At 37.0% G+C, this 19,422-nt stretch overlaps 1 protein-coding gene and 1 pseudogene across 3 annotated transcripts in view; one reads left to right on the top strand and one right to left on the bottom strand.

Moving 5' to 3' along the window:
- LOC129398006 (protein eyes shut homolog) overlaps positions 1 to 16,487 on the bottom strand; it is a 573,864-nt gene extending 557,377 nt beyond the window's left edge. For 2 of the 3 annotated variants that reach the window (XM_063605339.1, XM_055113827.2), the window contains exons 1-2: positions 15,549 to 16,487; positions 14,898 to 15,032 (exon numbers count right to left, since the gene is read on the bottom strand). The gene's annotated coding sequence lies outside the window, so the exon portion shown is untranslated. The remainder of the gene's footprint in view (positions 1 to 14,897; positions 15,033 to 15,548) is intronic. The other variant, XM_055113814.2, reaches the window with a different exon arrangement.
- On the top strand, positions 14,077 to 17,108 carry LOC117980608 (mitochondrial nicotinamide adenine dinucleotide transporter SLC25A51-like; annotated as a pseudogene).
- The last annotated feature ends 2,314 nt before the right edge of the window (positions 17,109 to 19,422 follow it).

The following is a 19,422-nucleotide window of genomic DNA, read 5'->3' as shown; positions in this document are numbered from 1 at the left end:
ACCCAACTTCTGCTGTTGCCCCACCCCAGCTGACACACATACCCCACTTCACCACCACTGCCACTAACACATGTGCATAAGCATGGACCCCACTGCTGACTCCACTTTGCCACCACTGCCACTAACACATGTGTACAAGCATGGATCCCACTTCATCAGCACCATGATAAAACAGTTTGGCTGGTACTCCCGACCTGAGTGTTACTGTTAACAAATGAGGAACACCTTGCCCCCTCCAGGGCAGGAGGTGCTCAACCTCGAGAGGCCAGAGAACAAAGCCATGGGCCAGGTACCAGCCCCCAAGTGTTACAGCATGCAGCCCAGGAGTGCTGGGTTGAGCCTTGGCCCAGTACAATCTTCCAGAAATGAAGTTAGTCAACGGAACCCTCTTTATACCACTCTCAAGGACATCAAATAATATAAAAACAAAACAAAAAAAAACCCATCCGAAGGACAACAACTTCAAAGATTAAAAGAACATCAGTCCACAATGATGAGAAAGAACCAACACAAGAAGTCTGGCAACTCAAAAAGCCAGAGTGTCTTCTTATTGCCAAATGATGTACCAGTTCCCCAACAATAGTTCTCAACCAGGCTGAAATGGCTGAAATGAGACACACAGAATTCAGAATCTGGATTAGGATGATAATCAAGCCTCAGGAGAAAGTTGAAACCCAATCTAAGGAATCCAATAAAATGATATAAGAGCTGAAAAAAAAAATAGCCATTTTAAGAGAAAAAACAAAACCAACCCCATAGGGCTGAAAAGCTTACTCTAGGAATTCGATGATAAAATTAGAAATATTAGCAGCAGAATAGACCAAACTGAAGAAATAATCTCAGAGATCAAAGACTTGTTCTTCAAATCAACACAGTCAGACAAAAATAAAGAAAAAATAATTTAAATAATGAACAAAACCTCCAAGAAATGTGGGATTATGTAATGTGTAAATGTGAGATTAGTGCTACACATGAAATCAAACCTAGGATTTATTTGCATCCCTGAAAGAGAGGGAGAGACAAGAACCAACTTGGAAAAAGTATTTGATGATATTGTCAATGAACATTTCCTCTACGTTGTTAGAAACATCAACATTCTAACTCAGAAAAGGCAGAGAACCCCTGTGAGATACTATACAAGATGTCCTTCCGCAAGACACATAATCATCAGATTTCCCAACGTCAATGTGAAATAAGAAAATATTAAAAGCATTTAGAGACAGGCCACTAACAAAGGGAACTCCATCAGGCTAACAGCAAACCTTTCAATAGAAACCCTATAAGCCAGAAGAGATTGAAGACTTATACACAGCATTCTTAAAGAAACACAATTCTAAGCAATAATTTCATATCCAGTCAACTAAGCTTTATAAGCAAAGAAGAAATAAGACCCTTTTCAGACAAGCAAATGTGAAGGGAATTTGTTACCATCAGACCTGCTTACAAGAAATCTTTATGGGAGTGCTATACATGAAAGTAAAAGACTGTTACTAGCCACCACAAAAGCACACTTAAGTACATAGACCATTAACACTAAAAAAGGAGCCACACAATCAAATCTGCATAACAAGGAGCTAAAAACAAGATGACAGAAGCAAATCCACACGTATCAATATTAACATTGAATGTAAACAGAATAAATGCCCCAATTAAAAGGCACAGAGTGGCAAGTTGGATAAAAAAGCAAGACCCAACTATATGCTATCTTTAAGGGACCAATCTCACATGTAGTAACACCCATTGACTCAAAGTAAAGGAATGGATAAAAATCTACCAAGCAAATAGAATACAAAAAAGAGCAGGTGTTGCTATTCTAATTTGAGACAAAACAGACTTCTTCAAACAAACAGTGATCAAAAAGACAAATAAGGGCATAACATAATGATAAAGGGTTCAATTAAACAAGAAGAATTAACTATCCCAAATATATATGCACTCAACGCTGGGACACCCAGATTCATAAACCAAGTTCATAGGGATCTATGGTGAGATTTAAATGACCATACACTAATAGTGGGAGACTTCAACACCCTGCTGACAGTATTAGACAAATCACTGGGGCTGAAAACTAACAGAGATAACTGGGAGCTAAACTTGGCACTTGACCAAATGAATCTAACACATGTCTACAGAACACTTCACCCAACAACAGAATATACATTATTCTCATCTGCACATGATACATAATCTAAAATCGACCACACAATCAACCATAAAACAAATCAACAAATTCACAAAACCAAAAACATATCAACCACAATCTTGGACCACCGTGCAATAAGCAAAGAAATAAGTACCAAGAAGATCTCTCAAAACCATGCAATAACATGGAAAATAAACAACCTGCTTCTGAATGAGTTTTGGGTAAACAAAGCAGAAATCATGAAATTCTTTGAAACCAATGAAAACAAATAAACAACATACAAGAATCTCTGGGACACAGCTAAAGCAGTGTTATAAGAAAAGTCATAAGAAAAGTTTTAGCACTAAATGTCCATCTCAAAAGTTAGAAAGATCTCAAATTAACAAGCTAACATCACACCTAGAAGAACTAAATAAACAACTCCAACACTAGCAGAAGAAAAGAAATAACCAAAATCAGAGCTGAACTGAATGAAATGGAGACATGAAAACCCATACAAAGGATCAATGAAACCAGAGTTAGTTCTTTGAAAGAATAAATAATATTGATGGACTGGTAGGTAGACTAATAAAAAAAGGAGAAAATACAAATAAACACAATCAGAAATGATAAAGGTGATATAACCACTGACATCACAGAAATACAAAAACAAACAAACAAACAAAAACCTTCAGACAAGACATTATTACAAACATCTCTAGGCACACAAACTAGAAAACCTACAAGAAGTGGATAAATTTCTGAAAACATTCAAACTCCCAAGATTGAACTAAAAATAAACTAAAACGCAGAACAGGCCAATAATGACTTTTGAAATTGAATCAATAATAAAAGCCTGCCAACCAGAAAAAGCCCTATACCAGACAGATTCACAGCTGAATTTTACCGGATGTATAAGGAAGAGGTAGTAACAAACCTACTGAAACTATTCCAAAAAATTTAGGAGAAGGGATTCCTCCCTAACTCATCCTGATATCAAATCCTGGCAGAAACACAGCAGAAAAAGTTAAAACTTCAGGCCAATTTCCCTGATGAACATAGATACAAAAATCCTCAAGAAAATACTGTATTCAGCAAACTGAATACAATAGCATATCAAAAAGTGAAGTCACCACAATCAAGTAGGGTTTATCCCTGGGATGTAAAGTTGGTTCAACATACATGAATCAATAAATATGGTTCATCACATAAACAGAACTAAAAGCAAAAAACATATGATTGCCTCAAAAGATGCAGAAAAAGCATCTGATAAAATTCAACATCCTTTATATTAAACATCCTCAATAAACTAGGCATTGAAGACACACACTTCAAAATAACATGACAAGAGCCATCTCTGACAAGTTCACAGCCAAAATCATATTGAATGGGCAAAAACTGGAAGCATTCCCTCTGAGAACTGGAAGAAGAGTATTACTCTCACTACTTTTATTCGACATAGTACCGGATGTCCTAGCCAGAGCAATCAGGCAAGAGAAAGAAATAAAAGGCATCCAAATAGGAAGAGATGAAATCAAGCTATCTTTCTTCACATACATAATGATTTTATACCTAAAAAAAAAAACAGGGTTTCTGCCTAAAAGCTTCTAGAGCTGATAAACAACTTCACCAATGCCTCAGGATACAAAATCAATGTGCAAAATTTACTAGCATATCTATTCACCAACAACATCCAAGCTGGAAGCCAAGTCAAGAACAAAATACCATTCACAATAGCCACAACAATATTAAAATACCGAGGAATACAGCTAACAAGGGAGGTGAAAAACCTCTAGAATGAGAATTTTAAAACGCTGAATTAAGAAATCAGAAACAACACAAACAAATGGAAAAATATTCCATACTCATGGATAGGAAGAGTCAATATTGTTAAAATGGCTATATGGTCCAAACCAATGTACAGATTTAACACTCTTCTTATCAAACTACCAATGGCATTTTTCACAGAATTAGGAAAATATATTCTAAAATTTATATGGATATAAGGGGTTGCATAGCAATATATTCAAGCTTCTGTACAAGGCACTTGAGGTCAGGGCATAGAAAAACACTGAGGTACTGTGTGTATGTTGTTTGTGCATGAGACTGTAACTCCTTGACCCTGAAAACAGGACAAGTAATTGAGTGTGTGATACGGAATGCTGAAAACAGTCTCCTAAGAATGTAGTTTAACTGCTTTTACAAGGCCATATGTATCTCATGACCCGATGGCAAAATGCCATCTGGTGGATGTCTGTAGTAGCAAGCCCTTTCAATAAATACTTGGTGGATGGATTCTGGGGGGCACTCTCTCAGAAGAGCTGCCCCTCACCCCGCTCAGCTGGAATTGTCTGAGTACTCATTCTTAGCATTCACTGAAAGCTATAAGCTGCAATGGAACCAAAAGAGAACCCAAATAGCCATGATAATCCAAAGCAAAATTACAAAGATGAAGGCATCATACTATCTGACTTCAAACTACACTACAAGGATACAGTAAACAAAACACCACAGTACTGCTTAAAAAGTAGGCACATAAACCAATGAAACAGGTTACAGAACCCAGAAATAAAGCCTCACACCTACAATCACCTGATCTTCGACAAAGCCAACAAAAACAAGCCATGAAGAAAGGGAACCCTATTCAATTAATGGCAAAATAAATGACTAGTCATATGCAGAAGATTAAAAACGGACCCTTTCCTTTCACCATATACAAAAATCAACTCAAGATAGACTAAAGACTTAAATGTAAAACCAAAAACAATAGAAAACCTTGAAGAAAACCTAGAAAACACCATTCTAGACATAAGCCCTGGCAAAGACTTCATGTCGAAGATGTCAAATGCAATTACACCAAAAACAAAATTGGCAGAAGGGACCTAATTAAACTAAAGTTTCTGCACAGCAAAATAAACTATCAACAGAGTAAACAGACAACCTACAGAATGGGAGAAAATATTTGCAAACTACGCAACCAACAAAGGCTTAATATCCAGAATTTATAAGGATTTTAACAAACGAACAAGTAAAAAACAAACAACCCCATTATAAATTGAGCAAAAGATATAAACAGACATTTTTCAAAAGAAGTTACACACATGACCAAGCATATGAAAAAATGCTCAACATCTCTAATCATTAGAGAAATGTAAATCAAAACCACTGTGAGATACTATCTCACACAAATCAATCAGAGTAGCCAACATTAAGAAGTCAAAAAATAAGAGATTCTGGTGAGGTCATGGATAAAAGAAAACATTTATACACTGCTAGTGGGAAGAGAAATTAGTTCAGTCACTGTGGAAAGCAGTTTGGAGATTTCTCAAAGAACTTAAAACAGAACTACCATTCCAACCTAGCAATCCCATTATTGGGTATATACCTAAAGGAACACAAATCATCCTACTTTAAAGACACATGCACACATGTGTTCACTGCAGCACCACTCACAATCAAAGATGTGGAATATACCTAAATGCCCATCAAAGGTAAACTGAATAAAGAAAATGTGATACATATACACCATGGAATTCTATACAGCCATAAAAGAGAATGAAATCATGCAGCAACATGGATAGTGCTGTAGGCCATTATGCTAAGTGAATTAATTTAGGAACAGAAAAGAAAATATTGCCTGTTCTCACTTGTGTTTGAGAGATGAACATCAGGTACACACGGACGCAAAGAAATGAACAACAGACACCAAGGCCTACTTGAGAGCTGAGAGTGGGAGGAAGATAAAAATAAAAAATATACCCATCAAGTACTATGCTTATTATGTTAGTGATGAAATACTCTGTGCACCAAACCCCCATGACACACAATTTACGCATGTAAGAAACCTGCATGTGTACCCCTGAACCTAAAATAAAAGTTGAAAATAAAATAAATATATAAATAAAATGAAAGTTTTTGTAATCACCTTAGCTTACTTTCTTAGAAAATTCTGTTATCAATAGGAATATAATTTATTCATGATGTAATATTTCGTATTTTTAATATTTAAAAGCACATAAATAGCATGTCAATTTTATATATGTGAATTAGTCCATATGTAAATGGCACATAATTATACAATAATGAATTATTTACTAAACTTATAATTCCCAAATTTCCAAACTCATGTTTTATATTTATACACATTTTTTTTTGGATACAGAGTCTCGCTCTTTTGCCCAGGCTGGAGTGCAGTGACTCTCGGCTCACTGCAACTTCCACATCTCAAGTTCAAGTGATTCTCCTGCCTCAGCCTCCCAAATAGAGGTATATGCTTTTTATGTGGTAAGCTTTGGTGATGTCTGAATATTTAATAACTTGCATGGCACAGACACAGAACAGACACTAGCTTTGACAAAAAGAAAAGGACAATCATTAGTGTGCAAATTTAGAAAATATCACCCCTTGTAGGTCACATTACAATTTAGTAATTAATAGAAATCTTTGACCTAATTCTTACTCTTGGAACCATTCTTCCTTTCATATCCAAGTGACTTTCCTCCCTTATCTTCTTTGTCTTTGCACAACTATCACCTTTACAGTGACTACTCCTTGACCATCCTATTTAAAATGGCACATGTACTTTCCATCTTCCTCATTCTGGTTAATATTTCTCTATAGCACTTATTGTGAATAAAATTTTATTGACACATAGCCATACCCATATATTTAGCTATTGTCTGGGGTTGCTTTGTCACCACAGTGCCAGTTTGTAAAAGTATGAGAGATCCCGTGGCTGGCAAAGCCTAAAGAAGTATATAATATCTGGTCCTTTGCAGAAAGGTTTGCCAATCCACACCCTGCATAATTCACTTATTTATGATGTTCATTGTCTGTCTCACCTCAGTAGATTATAAACTCCATGGAAACAGAAGTTTTGTCTTTTTTGTTCTTTGCATCACTTTTCTATCCCAATTACCTATTAACAGCACTTGACACATAGTAGGCACTTAATAAATATTGGTAAAAAAAGGAATGGATAAATGGAAAACTAAACAAAATGTTTATCACATTTTCCATATATTTGCTCTCTTCACTAGTTATGTTTTTAAAAGACTTCTGCACAGCAAAAGAAACTACCATCAGAGTGAACAGGCAACCTACAAAATGGGAGAAAATTTTCGTGACCTACTCATCTGACAAAGGGATAATATCCAGAATCTACAATGAACTCAAACAAATTTACAAGAAAAAAACAAACAACCCCATCAAAAAGTGGGCGAAGGACATGAACAGACACTTCTCAAAAGAAGACATTTATGCAGCCAAAAAACACATGAAAAAATGCTCACCATCACTGGCTATCAAAGAAATGCAAATCAAAACCACAATGAGATACCATCTCACACCAGTTAGAATGGCAATCATTAAAAAGTCAGGAAACAACAGGTGCTGGAGAGGATGTGGAGAAATAGGAACACTTTTACACTGTTGGTGGGACTGTAAACTAGTTCAACCATTGTGGAAGTCAGTGTGGCGATTCCTCAGGGATCTAGAACTGGAAATACCATTTGACCCAGCCATCCCATTACTGGGTATATACCCAAAGGACTATAAATCATTCTGCTATAAAGACACATGCACACATATGTTTATTGCGGCATTATTCACAATAGCAAAGACTTGGAACCAACCCAAATGTCCAACAATGATAGACTGGATTAAGAAAATGTGGCACATATACACCATGGAATACTATGCAGCCATCAAAAATGATGAGTTCATGTCCTTTGTAGGGACGTGGATGAAATTGGAAATCATCATTCTCAGTAAACTATCACAGGAACAAAAAACCAAACACCACATATTCTCACTCATAGGTGGGAATTGAACAATGAGATCACATGGACACAGGAAGGGGAATATCACACTCTGGGGACTGTTGTGGGGTGGGGGGAGGGGGGAGGGATAGCATTGGGAGATATATCTAATGCTAGATGACGAGTTAGTGGGTGCAGTGCACCAGCATGGCACATGTATACATATGTAACTAACCTGCACAATGTGCACATGTACCCTAAAACTTAAAGTATAATAATAAAAAAAAAGTTTACAGTTTCATTAAAAATAGGTATATGAGAACTTAAAAAATAAAAAGCAGTATGTAAATTTTTTTATGGCAGGCATTATAAATTGTGGCCAATTATTCATAATAAAAATAAAAATAAATTGTTTAATGATTTCATGACTTTTAATATATTATAGAAATATGTAATATATTTAATTTTTGTATTGTCAGACATAATTCACTGGCAGATGGAAAAATAGGAGTACTTTACCCATTTGAAAGTAAAAGTGAAAATGGATATTGCTATTCTTTTTTTAATGTGACAAAAATTTTTTTAAAAAATGGATTTATGATGTGGAAAGAGTATAGAAAAAAAGTTGCTTCATTTTAGTGTTCATAATAGACAAGTAAAGTAATGTAAAGAGTTGTCAGATTTGAACACAAGATATTAAGAAAGTAGATTTCAAAAACATAATGAAAAAAACAAAATTTCAAAAGACTTTACGTGTGACTACGGCTTAAACAAATGGAAAAAATGTGGTAAGTAAATTTTGATAAAACAATATGATGCAATGTCAGTGACAAAGAAAAAGTTCTTTCTTAGACAAGACCTAAGAAATGTAAGTAGTTTTTCAAGTTAATGGTTATGTTAAAAGCTTATGTACAGAAAATTGTGAAACATTTACATTTTCAGTCATTAGCTGAGACCTGACACATGATAAAGGCTAGGAAATGTATGTTACAATATTACGAGTCAAAAAACAAAAAGAAAAAGAATGTTCCCACTAAAAAGAAAAGATGGTGTACTGTTCTACACTGAAAATAAGAAAAATTAATTCTCCACTTTACCATGGCCAGTTGGGTTCCTAGGTGCTAGAAAACAGATTCTGAGACATACATTAGCCTGAAGAATGTTTGTTGTGGAGTTCTCCTGGGATTATCATCTGTGGAAGGAACAGAAGTAAAGAACCGAGCAAACGACGAAGATGAGTTGTAATGCACTCCCAACCAAAAGGGCACCCTTTGGGAGTACTCTGGAGATATGGCCCATCAGAATTGTTTCAAGTTGAAGTGACATAACCAGGACATTTTACCCTTCCTTTGATAAGCCATGGGTGAGGCTACTATTGGAAGGAGTAATAATGTGGATCATGGTAATTTTCTTCAGAGGAACAATTCACAAATAGGGCTTAAATGCAAAAATGTCTTTGGGCAGAATTCACAATTAGTGTGTAGATAACACAGGGAGTTCATGCATGAAAAGACATCTAATCAATGTATCATAATATCAATTATAGTCCACTAACTTCAATGAGGTCTGGGAGTAGTTCCGCTTGGGTCGCGGTGAACCTCTCTTGCTGAGGTACTTAGAAGATTAAGGTTAATGGAATAGGTTCTAGTCCTTGCTTCTGCAGCTATTCTCAGGACCACAACAGAACAATCATCATTTCCATCCTCTGCTGTATATTCTTAATTCCCCTTACCTTCTGGGGGCTTATTTGGTGTTGCAAACCAGGCATCATCCCAGAGGGTTGTGAGAAGTTGGTTAGCATGCCCTATTTGGTGATATGTCTTTTATTTATTCTTGTTGTTCATGTTTTCTATATATTTGCTGACTTTTTTCCTAGTAAATGTATCTATCATTGAGAGTAGAATATTGAAGTCACTCAAAATTTGTCTATTTCTTCTTTTAATTCTTTGTGTTTGCTTACTATATTCCTGGGGTCTGTTTTAACATGCTTATGTATTCACAGTTTTTAATCTCTTGATAATAATAGATACTTTAATTGTGATGATAAGTTGTCTTTAGTAACATATTTTTAAAACTTATTGTGATAAAATTAATGTAGTCACTTCATCTCCTTTATGCTTTCTTTTTGCACAGCATGCCTTCTTTAATTCCTTCAGCATTTCAATTTATTTTCATATTGATGGGAATAGAATTGTGGGTTATGTGTTGTCAGGGTAACCCCAACTGTTTGCCAGTTTACTTATATCATTCTATTGTCCTCTGACTTACATAGTCTCAAAGAGAATTCAGTATTTCTCACAGTTTTCTCCTTTATATAATGATCCCCTTCCCCTTACAGCTTTCTTCAAGATTTTCTTCTTTACCTTTTGTTTGTATAAGTTTAAATATGATATGTCTAGGTGATATTTTTGGTGGAGTGCCCTTACTTATCCAGTTTGGTTTTCTATGAGATTCTTGAATCTGTGGTGGCTCTTTATTATAATTTTGGAAAATCCTCATCCATTAGGTATTGAAATATTTTTTCTCCTTTTTTTGAGACACAATTATGCATATATTACAATGTTTAACATTGATTCATAGCTTTTGGTGGTCTTATGGTTTTTATTCTTTTTCCTTTTTTCTCTTTACGTTTCTGTATGGATAATTTTTAATGACTTCATATTGAAATTCATTAATTATTTCCCTAGGTATTTTGGGTCTATTCTGAAGTTTGTGACAGTGGCATTTTTCCAAATACATTTTTCTTACAATTTTTGTAGCATTTTCATTTAATTTTTTAGTTTTCATTTTATGATATTTTCTATCTGATCTTGCAACTTTTTCATTAGAATCATTAATCTATTTTAATCATAGTTATTTTAAATTCTCCATCAGACAGTTTGAATATTAGTATCATGCCTGTGTGTGCTGAGAAAAACAACTTGACTCCTGAAAATGGCCACAGCTTTTCTTCTACTGGGCCTTTAGTGCAAGGTGTTAAGTAATCTAATTAGGAGTTGGGTTGGGTTAGATGTTAGTTTTGTTTTGTTTTTGGTTGCTATGAGTACCCTCAGTGAACCACAGATTTCAAATTCCTATAGCTACTTCATGAGTTTATGGTATAGATTGAGTTTTTAGAGCAATGTCGGTTGGAGTATAAAATTTAGGTCTTCCCTTTATATTTGCCTCACGACCTTTGCATTCTCTTGATCCTTCTGTCCTTCTTCCAGGAATAATATACTGTTGATTGTTACTCAAAACTTGTTAAATTGGTCATGAGGAGGGCAGTTGGAGGAGTCCATTCTCTGTGGCTCTGGATTAAACTTCTGTCTTAGGTATGACTATGTTCCCGAGTCTCAGGATTGTAGGCTTACTTTTTTCACCCACCAAGGACTGTAGTTGTGGGCAGAGTACCTATCCTGCCCTTCTCCTAAGAACAGCTCCCCCCTCCCTCTTTTTCCTTCCCACAGATGCAATTAGTCCTTACCAATGCCTTAAAAACAACAATGCTTTTTGTCCTTATACCTACCTGAGGCTTTTGCTTCACAGTGAAGGTATGCAAGAAAGATCTCGGTAGAATTTCTTGCACTTTTATACAGCTCCTGTTACCCAACCCCAGCTTGCATTCCAATCAAACTTTTTAGGGATCTTTCTGATATCATCTGTGAGTAGAGTTAGTGTAAGTATGTCTGCAAAAGGGTATGAACTTCCCCAGTTTCTGTGACTCCCAGGTCACAGATTTATACTGTTCACCACTTCACATTCAGCTTTTAAAACTTTTCAAATATTCTGTTTGAACTCTTCTTACTGATTTCCAGTGGCTTGTAACCCGGATGAGCAAGTACTCACATCTACTGTTTCCCAAGAAAAGTATTTTATCCTTAGATTTTGGCCAGTTTGTTGTTCTGCATCCTTAGCTATGCAAGGAGTTTAAAAATAAAATCTGAATTTAAAGTTGACCTGATTTTTTAAATTACATAATGAAATGACCTTTTTCTGTTATCTACATTTACAAGCAGAAGTATACTTAATTTTAATTAGTAGTTATTCCCATTTCTCAGAATATTAAGACAGCTTAGCTATAGCCACCCAATTCCATTGTCCTTATAGCCATTATTTCAACTCTACTATTCTTCTCATCTAAACAGAGCAAATATTTCTCCACAAATAAATCATACCACTAGTTCATAAAGCTTACCACCGGTAACTTTTATAAATTACATAGCTATCTTTTTTCAGGAACTGTCTATACTTCATCTACCTGCAATGACAGTTTCTCGTCAAAGCAGCAAGTGATTCAACTCCAAAATTTAACTTTAAATTTGCTTGTTTGATCATTTCTGACTTCAACATTCAAGTTGAATTACAAAGGAAATGGAATATGACACGTAGATATGCACACAGGAAATGTATAGGGGCTGCTGGAATCAGTGTTCTTGAAATGGAGGAAAAGGAATGAGGATTACGAATATAGAAAATGTGAGTGCTATTCAGTTGCAACAAATGCTCAGCTGACCCCACAAGGATTTCTGAAACTAGGATACACTTCAGAGTTGTCCTAAATTGAGAAGAGGACTTCCACACTCCTATGTTGTTAGGTCATTGGAGGGGTCTGCCCACAGAAAGAGTCATGACATTGGGAAAAGTAGTTTTCTACAGCTGAGACAATGCTAAAGAGAGCTTACAGCTAAGACTTGTTAATTGGCAAAATTTGAGTAGGTAGCTACAATGACACCTTCACGCGAGAAAAGAGATCTGGGTGGCATATTATAGCCTCCAACATATTTACTTTTTTTTTCCTTTTAAGTAAAAGTATCCTTAAAATTAATAGAGTTATCATTATTAAGGATTTACTAATTAAAATACATATTCTGGTTCTACAGAGTCCACTGACTAGTTGGCATGAAGTGGAAGTAGGCAGGCAATAAAAATACTGTAGTGTGAACATTTATATTGTTACTAAGCTGGAACTTTTCTGGAAAGTGCCCCTGCCTCTGTCTGCCTTAAAAACAAAAGCGCCTGTGCCTATATAAATTTAATGTTTACTCCAAGAAATCCTCACCCAAGAAGTTAGGATTATGAACTAATAAATAACTTTACTGTTTGCTTAAAGAAATTATTGCAACAAAAGTATCTGAGAAAACTATTTGTTCACATCTGAGCAAGCAACTGTCAGACAACATTTTTCACACCTAAAGAAACAGCTCAGTTATTACAACAGTTCCATCTAGTCTTCAAAATCTTCACCCTTCTTTGTCTAGCAATCCTATTGTGTAAAAACTTTATTCAGTTCCAAAACATTCCCCATCTCTAAAGACCCACTTTAAGCCACTTGAGCTAATACTTTAAAATCCCATAAATACCCTTCGCTAACATCCTGTCTTTGAGACACTATTGAGACTGTGTCCAGGTAGTGTTCTTTGTTGCTGCACAAATTTAATAAACTAAGATTTGCTTAACCAACAGATGTTTTGGTGGTTTGTGGAAGAGACTATAATTATCCATTCTGGAAATCACTTCAAGAACCTTTTAAGATCTTCTTGGCATGGTTGAAGATCCTCAATTCAGAAACAGTGCATTATCCTGTCATCTAATAAGTATCCTATATGGGAACCTTTCTGACCACAATAGTAAATTATGCCCCACATTTAGCCTGAGCTATGATTTCTATTGTCCAGATCAGTTATAGCCTACAGACTATAATTGTTCATTTATGTCTATGTCTTTGCTGCCACACCAGCAGTGTCAGATAGGACAAAGACAATATGATCCCCACAAATGAAAATATTTACTATTTACTCCTTTAGAAACAATATTACTGATCTCTTATTTCAAACTGATGGCTGAGTTTATCTCCTGAGAATGGAGGAATCACTCCTCTATAAATCATTTGCTTATGTGCTCATGAATTGAAAACTATTATCTTTGGTAAAAACATGTCAGTAGCAACACTCTAACTTTTCTCTCTGTTTGTCCTTGTCACTTTTTGTTTTGAGTCTTTTTAAGAGGTAGTTTATAGAGTAGAGTGGGCATAGATCCAAGAAGTCTGTCCCTTAAGATGGCCCCAGTGCTCGTAAGATAAAAAAGTCTTATCATGTGTTAATCCTTACCAGGTAAACTTTGTCTTCCTTAATGTTTCAAACTTAATGAAGAGTTTCCTATGTCTTGTATTTGTTTATTTGTTTTATACTTGTCTAGATCAGGAATTGCCGAATTATGGCCTGTAAGTCACACCTTTCTTTTATGTGTATGGCTATGAATTTACTTGGTTGCCTCTGTTCAGTGCTGGAGGTTTCTCTGCACTACAGTTGGTGATGGTTGGTCTTTGACCAGATTCTGGAGACACCTGATTTTACAAACACCATTTTTACCTACTGCAGTTCTCTTAAAGTCTTATTAGTCTCTCCGCCAAACAGAGATTTCTTCATGTTTTAATTCATGTATACATCTCTCTAACTGACACAATTTCACCAAGATCAATTTGGAAATGCACTGCCAAGTTCAGGAATATTTTGATCTGAAGATGATTTTTCAATTTAGAACACAAAAGAGGAAACTTCCATGAGGAAATCCTTTTTATTATCTGTCTATAGAAGTAACATAGAAAACCTCTTTGTCTCTGTATTTCAGAGATTAATAATCTGTTACACTTTAATTTATTTTTTATTTGTTATTTTCTTATATATATTATTATTTCCTCTTTGATAAATTAAGTTTCTATAATGTGTACTGATACCAACTAACTGTGTTATCCACAAGGCTTTTATCAATAGTATTATTCTTGGCTTCCATGGTCACTCCATGGTAAGAGCATAATATTTGGCTAAAATTAACTTATGATTTTCCTAAAATATGCCTGGCTGTGCGCAGTGACCAGACCCCGTGCTTGCTCACCCACACACCCCTCCCCTGGTGCTCTGTGCCTGGCTCTCCCTTAGCAGGCGTGGGATCCAGGCCGGTAGCAAGAGAGGAGCGCAGCCTGCTAGGCCTAGTGGGCCGGGCAGAAGGAGCCCAGCGGCGGCGCAAGCAATACTCACACAGACATGCTGCAGCCCACACAGCTTTCTGGCTGGCACAGTGACACCCCAAGGATCCTGTGATAGTATTTTAAGCCCATCTGATCCTATTAGTCTTCTTGGGCAGTCATAACAAAATACCACAGATTGGATGGCCTAAACAACAAGAAATCAATTTTCTCACAATTGTAGAGGCTAGAAGTCCACGATCAAGGTGCTTGTTTATTCGATTTCTGGCGAGGCCTCCCCTCCTCACTTGTACGTGGCTTCCATTTTATGTAACCTCACATGGCCTTTCCTCAGCGCACTAAGAGAGTGAGCGACCTCTCTGGTGTCTTTTCTTATAAAGACACTAATCTTGTCTAAACAGAGTCCGACCATTATGACCGCATTTCACCATAATTACTTAATTAGAGGCTCCATCTTCAAATATATTTAAGCTGGGAGTTAGAGCTTCAAAACCTTTTTTTTTTTTTTTTTTTTTTTTTTTTTTGAGGAGAGGGGCACACATTTTCCATCCTAATGAGATCCTGTCTAATTTAGGCAGCAAATGAAGCACCGAGCCAACAAAGTTTAAGGCTTCTCCTAGCATTTAACACAAAGTAAAAACCAAACACCAGCATTTTGAGATCCACTTCACAACGAGAGAAAGGCAAAAGCAATTTACCTTACCTCACCCTACAACGAACTTGTTTGTTCACAACAAGAGGTTTAGAAAAAACACAACATGGCCGGTCTGGGCAGCCGACCGCTTTAAGCGCCCACCCCAGTCCTCTGCGAGCGCCAACTGCCCTGGCCCAGTCGTTGTGGACCCCACCCAGGCGGCGCGCGCAGAATCAGTTCTGAGCCTCCTCGGCTCTCCCGCCCGTCGCGAGTGTTTATCCGGCTGCTGGGCGACCTTTCCCGCGAAGGAGGCTGTGCCATCATTCGGTCACGCCCCGGGCTGGTGAGGCTCCTCCCTAGTGCGCAGAAACCGCAGGGGCGGGGAGGAGCTGGGCTCTGCCTGCACCCGGGGGAGAGCGGGGCTGGCACCGCGCAAGGGGCCCTGCCTCCGGGGAGACTGATTTCGGCCTCCTGACCTCGGGACCCCTGACTGTGGAGTGTCAGAGACGGAGGAGGACTTAGTGATCTTGTCCAGCCCCCTCCCCGCTTTTCACAGGTTGGGGAGATGGGCGCCTGGAGGACGGAAATCCAGTTATCAAAATTGACTCCAGAAGAGAGAAACTAACAGAACAATAACAATGGAAGAAATTGAGAACATTATCAAAAAGCTATCATCCTGCCAAACTCCAGGCTCGGATTGTGTTACAGGTTAAAAAAAAGTCAGTCCTTCCTGAAAACGAAAGACCTTAAGCAACACGATGGATTCAGAAGCTCATGAAAAGAGGCCACCAACACTAACATCTTCAGAACAAGATATATCACCTCGTATTACAAATGTTGGTGAAATGAAGCATTACTTCTGTGGCTGCTGCGCAGCCTTCAACAACATCGCAATCACATATCCCATTCAGACGGTCCTCTTTCGACAACAGCTGTATGGCATCAAAACCCGTGATGCAATATTTTAGTTGAGAAGGGATGGATTTCGAAACTTGCATCCTGGAATCCTTCCCCCATTGATGCAGAAGACAGCTACACTTGCACTTATGTTCGGTCTCTATGAGGATTTATCCTGCCTTCTCCACAAGCATGTCAGTGCTCCAGAGTTTGCAACCTGTTGCATGGCGGCAGTGCTTGCAGGGACAACAGAAGCAATTTTCACTCCACCGGAAATAGTTCAGACGTTGATTCAAGACCACAAGCATCATGACAGATTTACCAACACTTATCAGGCCTTCAAGGCACTGAAATGTCATGGAATTGGAGAATATTATCGAGGCTTGGTGCCCATTCTTTTCCAGAATGGACTCAGTAATGTCTTGTTTTGCGGCCTTTGAGGTCCCATTAAGGAGCATCTGCCTACAGAAACGACTCATAGTGCTCATTTGGTCAATAATTTTATCTGTGGAGGTCCATTGGGTGCCATGTTGGGATTCTTGTTTTTTTCCAATTAATGTAAAAACTCGCATACAGTCTCAGATTGGTGGGGAATTTCAGTCTTTCCCCAAAGTTTTCCAAAAAATCTGGCTGGAACGGGACAGAAAACTGATAAATCTTTTCAGACGTGCCCATTTGAATTACTATCAGTCCCTTATCTCTTGGAGCATAATCAATGCAACTTATGAGTAAAGGTTATATGAAAAAAACCAACAGTTAAGTGCCATTTATCAACTGAATAGGCCTTCTAAGAAGAATGTAGTTTGGCCTCTTTCTTAGTTGGCCAAATACAAGTTGGTGTCATAACTCCAGGCCACAGTGAGTTATGGGCAAAGCTGTTTTGCTTAAGCCTCAATAAAACAGAATAAAAGATTCCAGTAGGAAAATATGAGGGATTTTTTTGTTTTGTTTTCTGTTTTTTGTTTCTTTGTGTTTTTTTTTTTTTTTTAATCATTACCTAAGAGCCTTAGGCTAAGTGCCTGATAAATAGCTGTCCATCTGATGGCCTTTGACAGGGAACCTAATCCCCAAAATAGGATTATTTTTCTCAAACCAGTCTTGAAATCTGCATTGAAACATAAGTGGCTGTGAACGGCCAGAGAGAAGGTCCTCGGGGGCCAGGGGCTCCTCAGGCTTCCTTTGTTACTCCATTGCTTGCTTCTCTGCCTTCAGGAGCAGCTGCAGAGGATAGTCTTCATTAAGCTCAAGCATATGACAATGGGGCAGAACAAAGAAGAAAAACAGCTTATTAGGTGTAGGCTTTTCATGATAAATTGCTTGTATTTGTTTTGAAACTAAGTACCTATTGGATAGTCATGATACTATTTCTGTTTAGATACGGTAGATCAAGGAGTTATGAAAGTTCCCATTTTGCTTTCTAGGTTTGAAAGTTTTCTGTTTGATTCTGACTGTGACCTTCAACGCTTCCAAAATATCCTTATGTTGATTTCACTTATTTCATTGCCGAAAGATGAAGGGACTTAAATGTTGTTATAGGTGTTCCATCTTGTTAAGAAATTTTCATACTAATTGTGTATAGATCAAATTCTGGTTAGCTTGGTTTCTTGGAATTATTGGGGCCATCTCAGCAAAGGTCTGTGGTTATTTTTCCTGTTGAGCAGGAGTTGGTCATACTCAAGCATCCTATTCTCTTAAAACTCTCCTTTTAAAAGATAAACACTTCCATAACATTTTGTTTTGGAAGTCTGTTAATGCAATCCCACTTTTTTTCCCCCTAGTTTCTAAATGTTTCAGAGTGGGAAAAAGGCTCAGGATAGTTTTCACTTCACAGTGTTGACTGTCTTTTATTTTACCTTTGGAAATAGAGACTCCATTAGGGTTTTGACATTTTGGAAACCCAATTTTACCGTTGTGTTAGTAAAATAATAAGATAGTTTGAGAGAATATGCTCTAAATGAAGACATTTGAAGAGTTAGTTTGAATTCTAAAAGTAGGCAATAGCCAAATAGCATTCTCATCCCTTAATAGACGAAAACTTCTTTGTCAAAGGAATTGGAAAATGTGAAAATATTTTTTCCAGATAAAGCAAAATGATTCATATGCCACTTCCAATTGACTAATGAAATATAAGAGACAGACTGAAAAAGTGGATTATGAATCTTAAAACCCTTTCTGTAAAGATTTATTTCCAGCATCTGGCATGATGGTAGGTTTCTTGTTAACCAGTTTTTCTTCTTTCTGGGTAACTGCATGTGAATATTTGCACATACTGACCAAAATAAAATCAGGGCCTCAACTTGGTAGTTTACTGAAAGTTTCTGGGCAAATAGCCCATAAAAGCTGTTTACATCTAAATGCAGTATGGCTGGTTAAATACAGTGAATATCCTTCTTTCAGCTGTAAAGGATGAAGCATATTAAGCATTAGCCAGGCAGTAATGAAGCTAAGTAACCATACAGCACCTCTGTCTGACAATATTGTGCTGGATATTGCAGTTTACATTCAAGGTGTAGATGTAAGGATTAAAAAATAATAATCTGGCACCAAATAAAGATGAATAGCATCCTTTGACCTATTAAACAGAGTCAGGATTTGAAGGGAGTTGAATTTGAGAAATGAATGAATAAAGGCACCTTGGTGCCTGACCCACTAATTCACGTGCATGACTCTGAGCACTGACAAGCGTATCCAGCTACTCAGCACAGGGCAGGTGGGTTAGCCTGGGCTAATACCTTGGCCCTGGGAATAGACACCATTGGGCCTTTGGTTTTGTTGGTCTTCCTTTTGTCTTTACACTCCATACAGATGGTAAAAATCTGAGTTCTAAAGCAGATTTCACTTTTGTGAAATACAAGCTAAGTGAGAATTCTAAGGAAAACTCTTTGGTTTCTGCTGTCTCAAATAAGTGATGTTTAAAAACAATTATTAATAAATACTTTTAATGGTTTTTAACTCAGTATTTTTTTTTTATTTCTTTGTCACTCTTTACAGCTTTTGAAGACCAAATTGCAAATACATTACCAGGGATGGTTTTGTGTTGTCCTAT

This window comes from Pan paniscus, chromosome 5, assembly GCF_029289425.2.
Source record: "Pan paniscus chromosome 5, NHGRI_mPanPan1-v2.0_pri, whole genome shotgun sequence".
Taxonomy (NCBI): Eukaryota; Metazoa; Chordata; class Mammalia; order Primates; family Hominidae; genus Pan; species Pan paniscus.
Note: the sequence above shows the minus strand (reverse complement) of the source record. Positions and strands in the feature narration are given on the sequence as shown.